Raw genomic sequence first — 14,277 nt, forward strand, 5'->3', positions numbered from 1 at the left:
ATATGTCAACGGTTTGAGTATAATGGGTTTTCTTTCGATTTCCATTTGTTGAGGTGGCTTCGTCACCCACCTTTACGAATGGCTCTGCCAATACTTGCTCGATGGTGAGAGTGTGCGAATCTAGGTCTCGATCGTTCGCGCACGTCACAACGTCGCGGATCAGAGACATGGTTGGGATATATTTTGCGTCCTGAAACGCCGTATGTTCAGTCATGATTGATTGTAAGTGGGAGGACGTTTAAGGGGAAAGCTGCTATGGCCGATGTAAATATCTTGTAGCCGCCATTAAAAAAAAACTGTAGTACCAATTGTAGGATTGTTTTAAGTCTCCTTTTCTTAAAAGACAAGATAACACAGCTTAACGCTAAGAAGCACTAGGGTTTCCAGTGGAAAGACTCTTGGAAGACCTCCGTGAGGTCAGCGCTAACAACGCAAGTGACATTTTACAAGATTTCTCTGTATTACGAAAAACTTTACGCCGCGGCAGATACAAACCTGCAAATACAAAACAGCATATTAGCAGGACTAAAACCAGAACTAACGCCCATGTAGAAGAGTTTCTGTGAAGAAAGTGTAACTCTTAAAACTAAACAACGTTGTTGACAGTGGAGACAGATCATTCCAAGAAAAGTACTGAAACAATCCGTCTAGGACCAGACCTTATTGCACTCGGTAAACCAAGTAATTATCAAAACTTCTAAGTCAAAAATCTGTAGAGCCGATCAAGATTTCTCATAAAAATAAAATATTCATAGACAACATTAAGGTCTCTGAAGCCAACTTGTATTTTCGCAGAACATAAGATTTAAAAAAACCGGAAAACCGCTAAATAAATTTGTGCCAAAAAAGTAACGCGCGCTATTCCAGGTATAACTTTAAAAAATAAGTGCAACTACATCCCCATAAAAAAAAAAAGCTAAAGAGTATAAAACACACACAAAAAGTATTACCCCTTCTCTCACCACAGCCTACATGGATGACATCGATATGGTAAAAAGGCTAAGGGTTCGTGGTCAGGATAACAAGAAAGAGGCTGGGTCCTAATTTGCATATTTTTGCAATCAAAACATTCGAACCGGTGAAACGAAAACTACGGAGTATGTGATAAATTTTTCTGTACCCCTGATTTTTTCTGTACCCCCTCGGGTTTTGGCTAATGGTTTTTAGACTTGGTTATATGTCCGGAACTTCAAAAGTCCATAATGGTAGATTGACAGTGACTATACTTTTTTGCAAAAGAGAAGAAGAACATGGCTTTTTCATATGTTGCACAGATCATTTTCCATAATAAACTTATGTTTCCTTTGTGCAGCTTGGATTATTCTAATATCACTAAATGGAACAGACACTAACTAATAACAAAAGCAATAGACGGTAGTGCTTGCTCCAGCTTTCTTATATATAAAAAAACTAAGAAGGTAGGATGTTTTCACAGTTTTTATCTAGCTTGTAGTTACGTACACAGTTTAATCAAATAAACGAGAGACATATCTTACTCCTAACAGTTAAATTGATACCTGTATATATATATCAAAGTAAGTTTTATTTCCATATGAACTTAATTGCTTTCTAATAATTAATATCATAGCTACACAAACAAACAAGTGCACATTTTCCCTTAAGATAGGCCATAACCAATGTAACATACCACAGTATTTCCCATAACTGTAATAATACTCTTTATTGCCTTAACAGGCAAAAGTCCTAATCTGAGGAGAACGTTGTTTTATTCAAGTAGACAAGTTTCAAGGTTAGATACATATCCATACACAAACAGAAACAACATTTTGCAAAAGACACTCTCGCAAAAAGACTTATTGAAATTCCTAATATCAGCCAATCTGAGGGAACACGTTGTACTATGGAACAGACAAGCATTGAGGTAGAATACACATCCATACACAATTAAAAACAATAAATTGGACAAATGGCGTTCCAAGTAAAGGCATATTCAAGTCTTAATATCAACCAATCTAAGGAAACATGTTGTTCTATAAAATAGACAAGGTTTGAGGTTGGATACACATCCATACACAAACAGGAACGATATTTTGCTCAATTACCCTTTTGCAGAAGTATGTACATATTAACGGCCTTATTGCAGGATAAACAAAGAGACATTTTTATACTATGCATTGAACAGGCTGTAGTGTTCTTTACTTATCCATAAAGCAGTAGAAAAAAGTATCCTCCCTGGAAATGAAATATTGAAAGTTCTAAATCAGACCAATAAATGCAAAGACCCAACACAGTAAAATAAACAATCATTAAGGCTGGACACACTTTCATACACCAATAGAAATAGTTTTATGGCGAAATATTCTCCTGCGAGATGATGGGAAGCCTAACATGCTTGCATGTACGAAGATTGAAATGGGATTCAAGAATGCATTGTAGAAAATTATATCATTCTCTTCGTAGCCATCTATTGTACGTATGCAAAAGTATTCTTGGGGAGATCTCAGATAAAGATTAGATAAGTGACGAAGCATTATGTTTTCATTAGGAGCAATCATGCAACATAAATGAAAAAAAATCAATAGTGTCCCCTTTTAAACAGCTGTCCTTCGATTCTTGTGTTAATACTCTTATGCTATTCTGCGCAGTAGATATTATTATGGATTTTAGATTTGCATGTCAAGCAGGGAGGGGCACTTGCTCGTCTGTACTGGAATTTTGTTACCAGCAACAATTCTTCTGTCGAGAGGTTACAGATGTATAATTATAAGTCTTCAGAACTTTTATTTTTCAAACCACAGCAAACAAATTCAACAAGTTAAGAAATTTTCTGTGGACTCCAGCAACTCAAATACAACGATGTCTGCAATGAAGTTTGGCAAAAGTCATTTCAACAAGTTACCAAGCAAGGCATGATGTTTGTGTTCTTTTGCTTCTGTTCCTTACATGACCACTGCTATGGATTTCACGTCATACCTGGTAGTGAAGGCCAAAGTGATGCATCTGCTTCTTTTTACACACATTTAGAATGGGTCCCATTAGATATTTTTTATAATCATACATGTAGTTAAGGTGAATATGTCAAGAACAGAAAGTCCGGATTCTACCAACATACGCGCTTGTTTCATGATGTTTTTCACAGGCACACTCATAGGTGTACCACTGCATTTTTCTCAAATTCCATTCTTGGTTTCACAAGCCTGAATATGTCGACTTGTGAACACTTTAACAGCTTCATCCAGAGGATAAAAAGTTCAGTTAGATTGATCAGCCAAGCACATTTCATGTTGTATCTGCAGTTTTTCATTCACCAATTGATCAAATTGAAAGAACATTGTTTCAAAAAACGACACACTCATAGGTGTACCACTGCATTTTGCTCATCTTCCATTCTTAGACACAGAATTGCCGGTCTGGGAAACAAAACTGATTGAAATAACAGCAAGACATCAGTATTTGGCAATTTTACGTAGAATTTGAAATATACGCTTCTTTACAAACTGCCTTCCTTGTTTTACATGAATGAGTTTAGTTTCCTCAAAAAATTATTTTTTGTTGAATTTTATCTAAAACACTATTGAGTACAAATATAAACTGTATGTATTTAATTTCCATATGCCACAGCTCAGGTTAAAATCTAAATAAACTAACTTATATTTTAAGTTAAGAACAATTTCTGGTTTAAACGAAGTGTGCACTACAAATGAAAATTTGTTTTCAGACTTAAATTTAACAAAACAAGACCAATGGAGTGCGCATTACGAATGATATCATGGTCTAGTATTTGATTCGGAACCTTTTCTTCTGAAAATTTGTTTTTGGGCCTAAATTCAATGAAACAAGAGAAACAGACTGTGCATTACGAACATTGTCATGATCTAGTATTCGATTCGCATCTTTTTCTTCTGAAAATTTGTTTTATGTCCCTAAATTCAAGGAAACAAGACAAATGGAGTGGGAGGTCTCTTCTTAACCCTTAGAGTACTGTTTATTGCAAATGCCCAATTTACAAATTTAAGCTAATCTTGTGTGTCATGGATTACTTGTTCAATTAGAATATTCAATCTAAAGTGTGTGTATGGATGACTTCTTGATCTGGAAATTCTTTTTCTGTTTTGCAATTGCCTAGTTTACAAATGTAAGCTAGTTTCATGTGTATAGATTGCTTTTTGTCTGAAATCGGGCTAATGTTGCGTGTATGGGTCCTGATGTGAAAATTTTCTCCTTCCTTTTGTAAATGCCTAATTAAAAAAATCGAGCTAATCACATGTCAATAGATTATTTCTTGATTTCAGTCTGAATCTTTTTTTGCAAAATGCCAAAGTTATTAAATCAGGCTAATCTCATGTATGGATTGCTTCTTAATACGGGTATATTATCTCCCCAATTTTTTTTTCAAAGACCAAATTTACTAAAACAACTGAATTTAATGTGTATGGATTGCTTTTGAATATGGGAACTCATCCCTGAGCTTTTTTCGGTGGTTAATCAAAGCTTTTTCCAATATGCAAAACTATTACATATAACGTTTTACCTTCACAAACACTAAGATCCACAGGAAAATATTTTGTAGGTTCTAATTTTTAATTCTTGTCTATTGTATATACTTTAACTTTTCAAAAGCTCTGCCCTGGTTGACAAATTTTCTATCTATTAATAATTTATTATTTTAAATTTAATCATCATGCTTGATGTGGATTTAGGTCATTGCAACTTTGAGTTCCTATAATAAAAATAATAAGATAAACAAAAATAGATCAAGCATTTCTCTAACATAAAAACAGTAAAAATGTTAGGACTAACCTTCACCTTTCACTAACCTTTATAACCTCCTGCCAAGTATTTCTTCGTCTGCCTCTGGGCTTTGCCCCAGGATCTATCAAGTCCCCACACTTTCTTACCCAATTATCCCCCTCCATTCTTTCCAAGTACCCCACCCAATTCAATCTTCTTATCTGGATAACATCTTTAATTCTACGGATACTTAGTCTGCTTCTTAGCTCATCTGAACTCTTTCTGTCTCTGGTGTTACACATCCACCTAACCATTCTCATATCATTCCTTTCTAAACTGTCAAGGTCTTCCTGCTTCACTGCCCATGTCTCACTACCCTACAACATAACACTTCTTACACAGGCCTCATACAACCTACCTTTTAACTCAATTGACAAGACTCTGCTAGTCAACAAAGGAAGATCCAAGCAGAACCTATCCTGCAAGTAACACTTTTTCCAACACCCCTTCACTGCCCAACATATCACCTAAGTAACAGAAGTTCTCAACTATCTCTAACGAGCCACTGTTGTACATCATTGAAGCTGGAAATACTTCATTCTCTATTATCTCACCTTTGCAACGCTTGCATACAAACTGAATGTCAGCTCTTAACCTTCCACCAATACTACTGCACTTCTTATGTACCCAATGCTTGCAAGTCTGACAAAAAATTGAGTTACCACCAAATCCTGAAATATGTTATATGCTCAGAAGTTGATATCGCCAATTATTTGTGTACTGTCATGTTGATTTTGCAGATTTTTAGCTTAAAGTGATAGTAAGTGCAACCCACACAACATTACTTTCATATTCTTTTTCTGAAAATCAAATTTTAAAAACAGCTACCATTGGTTGGCATTATAACATTTATCTAAACAAAATTACTATCTGCACATTTTTTTAAATAGTTATGTGAATGTTTGAGACGTTTCCTCAAATAATTATTTTTAACATACAAAATAAATGAATGATAAACATTTAATCTCTTTAATTTAAATTATCACATGGAAAAGCAGACACAAAAGCATTTCCTTATGTTGGGATATCCAAAAGTAGTGAAGACCACATATTTAATTATTAAAAGCTGCAGGTTGTTGCTTTGTCAATCAAAAACGCTAATAACAATAACCAATAATAAGTATTACACAAGTTATGTATGCAGACTCATCTACATTTAGTGTAAGTTTTATCTAAATATGTTAAAATTATAACGTCTTTCGTCAGATTATTCTGCCTTAAGACTTTTAATCTGTTATTTCGCTGGAGGGTATTTGTCCAGAATACGGTTTCTCTTTGTGTATGGATGTGTATCTAACATAAGTGTTTGTTTGTATTTTAAAGTCTTTTCTTGATTGGTGTGCTTTAGGAAATTTAATGTCCTTTCGCGGGAGGATAATTGTCTAAAATATTGTTTTACTTGTGCATGGATGAGTACAGAACATTACAGCCTGTTCCATGTATAGTGCTTAGGCTTCTCACTAATTACCTTGCAATTGGACCAGTTAGCAGGAGGAAATTTTGTCAAAGTATCTGTTTTATTAGTGGAAGGATTTGTGTCCTACCCTAATGCATTCCTGTTAATTACTAGCTATAGTACAATGTGTTCCCTCAAATTGGTTGATATTATTTCAAGTCTTTTTGCGAGAATTTATTTGGGCAAAATATTGTTTCTGTTTGTGTATGGGTATGTATTAAATCTTAACCTTTGTTTTATAAAATAACGTCTTCATCAAATTCGCTGGCATTAAGACTTTCCCTGTTTATATTGGTTAAGGCGATAGAGTATTATTACAGTTATGCGAAATATTTTGGCATGTTACTTTGGTTATTGCCTATCTACAGGGAAAATATATATTTGTTATGTAGCAACAGAGAGTATTATAAGGATTTTATGGAATATTATGAGATTTAAATTGTTTGTGGCTTATCTACAGGGAAAACATGTTTTTGTTATGTAGTGATAGTGCGTATTTTCAGGATAATATGGAATATCTATATTATAATACCATATACGTCTGTCTATCTGTCACGCAAAATGGTAGCTTAGCTCTGCAAGTAGCGAGACACACGCAATGCAGTATAAAAAGGAAGGGTGAACATGTGTACTTTCCACGGGCCACCGACTATTATGAGATGTTACGTTGGTTATGGCTTATCTACAGGGAAAACATGTTTTTGTTAAGTAGTAAAAGAACGTATTACTACAATTATCCAATATTATGCCATATTACATTGGTTACGGTTTATCTTCAAAGAAAATATATATTTGTTATGTAGCAATGAGAGTATTCTAAGGTTGATAGGGAGTATTATGCTTTATTACGTTGATTATGGCTTATTTACAGGAAAATATGCTTGCGTTGTGAGGATGTCGTATAATGAGGGTTCGGGTGTTGGGTCTATTTGCTTGAAGTAATTCAATGAACGTGTGTCGGACTTTTTATGTTGATAGAGATTTGAAGCGGTGTTACTCTATGTTGTATAAATTGTGTGTTGGGTCCACTTAGCCTGGTGCTAAATGGAGTCGTTGCCATTTTCATTGCTGTTCGAATTCTGTGTTCTAACTTTTATGGCTCATATTGCGAAGTTGTATGTGGAGCAGAATGTGTATTTTGACAACCATTATTGTACATAAGATATATATGTTCAACAAAAGCACAAAAAAGAAGAAATCAACATATACCTTCCAATGGTGCGTGACTCTCCACAACAAATAATATTTGGGTGCTCTAAATTATTATAACTAAGATTTTCTACAAATAATATTCTTTTGTTCAATAAAAACAGAAAAAGATAGATCAACCTTCTTTGGTTAATTCTGATGAAGAAAGAACCATTAAAATAACAGGAAGGGGAAGTTCACAAGTGACGTGATCAGCATGCTTAAAAAAGGCATTTCTTGCTGGAATAATTCAGGGAAAACTCAGGAATTTTTCTTGTCAGCTTTACCACCTTTTTACGTCCTAAACCTGTTTAAATCTAAAGTGATCTTTAAGATACTTAAATGGGTTATAATTTTACCTATTGATGATCCCCAGCTCTAATATTTTGGTTATGGCAAGTTATGTACTTTTTCAACAAATAAATTGTGTTGTAGGCAAAATTGTCAGATATAAATCTGACAATTTTGCCTACAACACAACTTGTTTTATGTGTCTTGTTTAATGGTCAATGTATTTTTTCTAAGAGAATCCTAGTTAAAAAGAGGTTATTGCTATTGTGCAGAATCTTCAGAGGGTTACAACCTCTATAATAATTAACCAGCTGTCATTAGACAAGTTATATCACAACAGTCAGCTGTTTTGTCACTTCATCATTTTTGATGTAGTAACAGATGAAATAACACTAAACTCTTAAATGTTGTATGATATTTCTTTTTATTAACTATCCCTGTCCCTGCGGAAGACATTTTTAAGTTGCTGTAATTTTTCACTTGTTCATATGTTGTTTTAGTTTTCTAATTCTCATTGTTGGCAACTGACTGATGTTTTCTTCTCATATTTGAAGAATTTTTACAAACCATATTTTGTTTATCACACTTGCATTGTTAGATTTTATTTATTACAATTTGTTAGAGTAACAAGATTTATATTTGACATCTAACGTTTCCTACTTATATTTGCTCAGGGAAAAAGGTGCCAAAACCAGGGCAGTTTCAGGAAAAAATGCCTTCAAAACGACCAAAAACTCTATTTATTTTGTCAGCCCTTGTCTGAACCCTGCATGTACATCATGCAAAAGATAGCACAATTAACATGTTGATTATTCAATATTATTATGAAAATTTCCTACAAGCAAGCAGAGGTGTAATACTTGGATTGTGATATATATATTCTCTAACAGGAATGGTAATTCCTAAGTTTATTAAATTCAGATCTCAGAGAGCACCTGTTGTGGAGCAAAAGATGGCTGACTTGCTGTAAGAAAGGTTCAAGGACCCTCCACTATACAAATATTGTAGACTTGCTTCTGGATCCAAGTCAGGAGAAGTAGGATGAAAAGGTATAATAACAATTGATGTAAGGTTTCACACAAACCGAAGGAGTTAGATGGCAAAAATGTACCTTTAAACATTTTGGGAACAATGACTCTTGAACACAATTTAAACGTAACTTTAAGATTGCAAACATCGTCATAATTAAAATATCCAACATTGTGTACTGTTCAAAATCAATGACCATTGACTATTGTTAGCATTGTGTCTGATAAGGATGGAACCATTGGAATTTAGACCAATTTTTGACCAGTAGCAGTTAGGAAGTAGCATTGAAGTAATAAAAAATAAATAGGAATGTGTTCATAAATTAGATGGTGAATTTTTGTGTCCACAACGTTTTACAGAAATATGCTTTACATCTCTTAAAATACTACTAAGTTAGCAGAAATCTATTAAGAATTCTAAGATATAATGTAAATTTGATTCTGTTCTACAAAAGTACCAAATTGTGTCATAATGTTTGAAATTATGATTTGTTCTAATGTGTACTTTCGAACAGGACACCATTCAAGTAGAAAGTTAGTTCCCTTGGTGTAAAAACGAACAAACATGAACATTTGTCGACAAAGTTCTCCACAAAAGGCGAATCATAAAGAAGTGGATAAAAAATGCCTTATTTTCTACAATTCTTTAGGTGCAGATAGTAAAAGCAGAAAAAAAAAGTGAAGAAGTAGAGTGGATTACAAAAGCATATTAAAAAGGTTAGAAGTAGAAAGGATAAGTTAGAAACTATTGGAAGTAGTAGTTGAAGGCAAGAGTTTAAAGTGGGTTATAATTCAGAGAAAGTAAGAACTTTAATAATTTTAAGACTTCTATTTTTTTTGTAAGCTAGTGCTACATGGAGACTCACATTCCCATAAAAAGCTGCTATCAAAATTGTTAAAGTTTCAAAAGCTAGCCAGCATATTTGTTTACATTTTTTGCATAATTAATGTATTCCCTTGTACGTAACTTATGTTTTTTATAAATATATTTATTGGGGGGGGGAGGGGGGACAGTATATGTGATGTCAGTTTTGCTGGAAGAAAACTCCACGGTTTCACGTTTTTGTTTTTGTTGAGAATGTGTCAATATTTTAATTGGAAATGTCACAGGAAAACAATTTGCAAGGAGTACATTTAAAATCAACAAAAAACAGTTCTTTCAACATTATTTTTAAGACCAATGTCAAAACCAGAGTTTGAAAGGCATTTAAATTTATATCTAGAAATACTAAACTAAATTTTTTGACATTTTTGGATTCATTTTTTGGTTAAGGGCATTATGCAAGATGCTGAATTATTTACTGACGTCATTAAAATTTATATGACAGATCTTTTCCGTTGCCCTTCCTTCTGTTTAAGTATATCTTTCCACGGGCCTTATGGACAATAATATAATTTGATTTTGGAAACCGACATTAAGGCATAAAAAAATGACCAAATTCGCACCTGTCGCACTCTTCGGGGTACAAACAATAAATAACTAAGTTGTGTTAACCCATTTTGCAGAAATTCTTCTACAAATTCAAAGGCTTTTTAAAATGCCATACAGTTGATTCCATTCCATAAAATTACTAAATTATGACTAACTACAATCCATCATTTTATTAAATAAAATATAGTTTCATTTACTGCATTAACTACTACATACTTGTTTGTAATTGTTTCAAGTACTTCAAAATTTCTTATAAACTTCATTCCACTTTTAGGTATTTCCACTTCTAACTTCCACTTTTGTGTTCATATTTACATAATATATCTTATTATTGTACAATATAATATACAGCCACCAAATTGCACTCATCTCATTCTAACTACTTATATTTGATTGAATATGGTACTGTATCAAGAATTATTAAAATATGGTTGTAGTACCAAATCGTGAATACTGTTAGTAAACAATAAGAAAACCTATTATTTGCCTATCCAAAATTGCATGTACTACGTGAAGTGTTTCCTTTTTGTCTTTATACAGTAGAGTCTCCATAACTCGAACCTCTATTACTCGAACGTCTCCTTAACTCGAACGAATTATCATTTTCATATTTTAATGTTTACGTGTGTTGTGGGCCTTATATTGTTTGAATGCATGATTCGAATGTTTTGTTTGTGTTTCGAACGACAACGCTTTATAACTCATTTAAAGCTACACATAATGAATGGCTGCAAAGGAGAGGAGGGAAGAAAGCACTTTGTATAGAAAAAAGATAAAATAAAAATAAACTTTATGGCTGATCACTATTGTCACATTATCATGTGGTAAAAAGTAGACTCTCTTCACACTCGAGACGTGGCAGCAGAAATTGTAACTAAAATTCTGAGGAAGTATATAAATCTAAAAGTGACATAAGTCAACTGGCTCAATTTAACCAGTAAACAGTTCCATACAAAATTTAGACCACTAAAGTTTTATGCATTGGTCATGTTGTACTTGTATGTGATTTGTTTGAACAGTATATCACAAAACATGTGTTGAGATTGTATTTTTTCTGGTTTTAAAAAATTGAAAAAAATCCATAATAGAATGCAGTGGATCCTTCGGCTGCTGTGGATCCTTCTACAAAGTAGTACTTTATTCGTTCTGGTAAGGTGCAATGTCATAACAGTGTCTGTGTAAGTATCATGTTAAGCAACAACCTGCAATTATAGTTTATATTTTAAATGCTAAATACTTTTAGGTATCTAATACAGGCATGTTTTTATGACATTTTTCATTTGTTGATTTCGAATTTTGTCTAATATCTATTTTTATTTCAACAAGATAATTATTTAAGGGAACTTCGCGTTTGGTAAACATTCACATAACTATTTAAAAGAATTTGCATATCTTTTTTTTTCATGTATACATTAACATTTATTTCCCTTTTTTCTTTGTCCTGCTTCTTCCTTTGTGTAGGCTGGACAGTCAATTTTGCTGACAAAACTGATAGTGAGAGAATTAGTGAACAAGTATCCTTGCAACAAGTGAAGGTTAGCCCAAACATTTTTTTTGCTTTAATGTTGGAAAAAGACTTGAATATTTGTATTTTTATGCTATCAGCGCCTGTTTTTATTTTCGCAATGGAAAAAACCTTTTTGCAAATAATAAAGAAATTGGAATCCGCAGTCTTAAGACCTTTTTGTATTATCGAATGTGTCGTTCTTTGCAGTGCTTGGCTGCAAAATCCTGAAGGTGGTTCTAATGTTATTTCTCATTTTATTTTAAGTTTAAAAACTTCAATTCACGTCGACTTGTCCACATAAAGAGTGATGTCAATTAAAGCTCTGTTAGAAGTTATTGGTGGAAAATGTGTCAATCGTTAACTCAGAACTTAACCTATTTCAACCGAAACTAAACAGAAAGGATCCAGCTATCGAGCTTTACCACTTGGCTAGGATGAAGATCTTAGCCTGGACACGAATATCCAATATTCTAATCTAACTAAAGGTGAAAGAAGAACATTAGAACACTGCGCCAAATGGTACTTCTATTGTTTCAAGGAGGCTGATAAAGGTTCAACGGTAGTCTATTTACAAGAAGCCGAGCTACAACTTGGTGACGAAAATGTATATAAAAAGGTTGTGTTGTTGGAAAAGTTACAGGAAGATATACTTTAGATTAGTTTCTGGATAAGAATTTCAGGCTGCCCCGTAACTTTCAATTGGGAATTGTAAAGATGTGTATTTAAAAAACGCAGCTTTTACAACTTTTAATAGAAATTCTAAGTTGAAAGTATTTAAAATTGTTGTACAGTGGAATCCCACTGAAGTGAACATCATCGGTGCAAGAAAAGTTGTTGAAACGCGTAGATACTGCACATAATAGAAATTACAGCAATTTCGCAAGCGTAATATTAGAGATACGGGGTTATTTTTTTAACCCACACCAAAAAGTCAAGTTTAGTAAAGAGACGGGAATATTAAAGATGCGGGAATGATAGAGCATAAATACGATATATATAACCTTTCTTCAGCAATTAATTTGTCGTTATTCGTTTGCTGACTAGTTTTGTCTTGTTTCGGGTTAAAATTTTTGGAAAAAAGTTTTCGCATTAAATAACGGTCGAATCGATCGCTAGTCTATATTTGTTACACCAAATTTGGAAAGTTGTACCACCTATTTTAATTAACACACCCCTCATTAAAGAATTGTAACTTCCGCCTATACTTTTCAGAACAATTCAAGCGTTGTGTTTCACGAATGTCTTTGATTCGACTCCCTCCCCCCAAATATTACCAATTCCCTTTCACCCTCTTTCATCCATCTGAATAAAAATTCACCTACATAATTTATAAACACCAACTCCAACTATCGATTTGAAGGTAATTAACAACCCCTTCTTAGTAAGCCCCCTCTTTACAATATGGTTATGAAAAGTAACTTTAAAAAGAAAGACTCTGGCACTTATAGACTAGACGTTCGTAATGTTCTGAAATTGTAGTTTACTTTATTCGGATATTGACTTGAGCTATGGCGGTAATTTATTTGTGTATATATGTCTAGAAATACGTTTTTTTTTTGCTACGAGTAACGTTTCAGATAGAATTAGTATAAAATAATTTTATGAGGAAATTGAATTTACTGACTTTGTATTCGACTGAGGCATGGAGGTATAGAAGGTATAACATCCATGACTGATGTAACGAGCAAAATAAGAAGATATATTTTTCAAGAAACATGTGATTTGAATTGCACGTACGAATTGCAAAACACAAATTACTACCTATTACTGCTAACTTATATGTTTACGTTCCCCAGACACACATTTTTTGTCGTTTTTTGAAACTCTGTTTCGCATTGTTCCAACGGTGACAAAAAATGCAGATAACGTAAAATGTGTTTCGTTTATTAATCTATCTGAACTTTTTATTCGTTGATTAACGTATTCGAACCAGCTAAAACAAAGAATGAAATTCTAGCGAAACGCCGTGGTATGGTTAAAACCCATAGACAAAAGCAAAAGAATACAAAAGTCATGCTTTACTTGGTAATTTGTCGAATTAGCTGGCGTTAAGAACCTTCGACTTAAGATTAAAGTTATCCTGTATTCGAACGTATTCGAACCAGCTAAAACAAAGAATGAAATTCTAGCGAAACGCCGTGGTATGGTTAAAACCCATAGACAAAAGCAAAAGAATACAAAAGTCATGCTTTACTTGGTAATTTGTCGAATTAGCTGGCGTTGAGAACCTTCGACTTAAGATTAAGTTATCCTGGTGTAGGGTATCACTTTCTAATATCCATTCACTTTGTTTTCCCAAACCTATCGCAATCTGTAATCTTTTTTATGTCGCATTTTGTAATCCCACCCTATCAGACTTTGTAATCTCATATATTTTTGAGTTGATTGAAATGTTTTGTGTATTTATACCGAAAAAAGTGACAATTGCAATTGCATGTATGTAAAAATAATTTTCAGTAGGCCAAACTTTTATTCTCTATTTCTAAACACTTTCCATAATAAGCAACACAAATTCTTCGCTGATGCTCAATGCTGCTTTCTTGCTGCCTTGTTGGCCATTAACTTGGGAAAAGAATTCACGTGTTTGCTTGCTGAATTAGGATAGTGCCTCAAATTGAAATCA

General features: G+C 33.4%; 1 long non-coding RNA gene across 1 annotated transcript; it reads left to right on the forward strand.

The window, feature by feature from the left end:
• Nucleotides 1-1,106: 1,106 nt before the first annotated feature.
• LOC130613317 (uncharacterized) lies at nt 1,107-13,386 on the forward strand. Its single transcript, XR_008975647.1, has 3 exons — nt 1,107-1,418; nt 11,609-11,682; nt 11,919-13,386. It is a non-coding gene; the product is annotated as an uncharacterized LOC130613317 (long non-coding RNA).
• Nucleotides 13,387-14,277: the final 891 nt, after the last annotated feature.

The sequence above is a fragment of the Hydractinia symbiolongicarpus genome, chromosome 10 (assembly GCF_029227915.1).
Source record: "Hydractinia symbiolongicarpus strain clone_291-10 chromosome 10, HSymV2.1, whole genome shotgun sequence".
Taxonomy (NCBI): domain Eukaryota; kingdom Metazoa; phylum Cnidaria; class Hydrozoa; order Anthoathecata; family Hydractiniidae; genus Hydractinia; species Hydractinia symbiolongicarpus.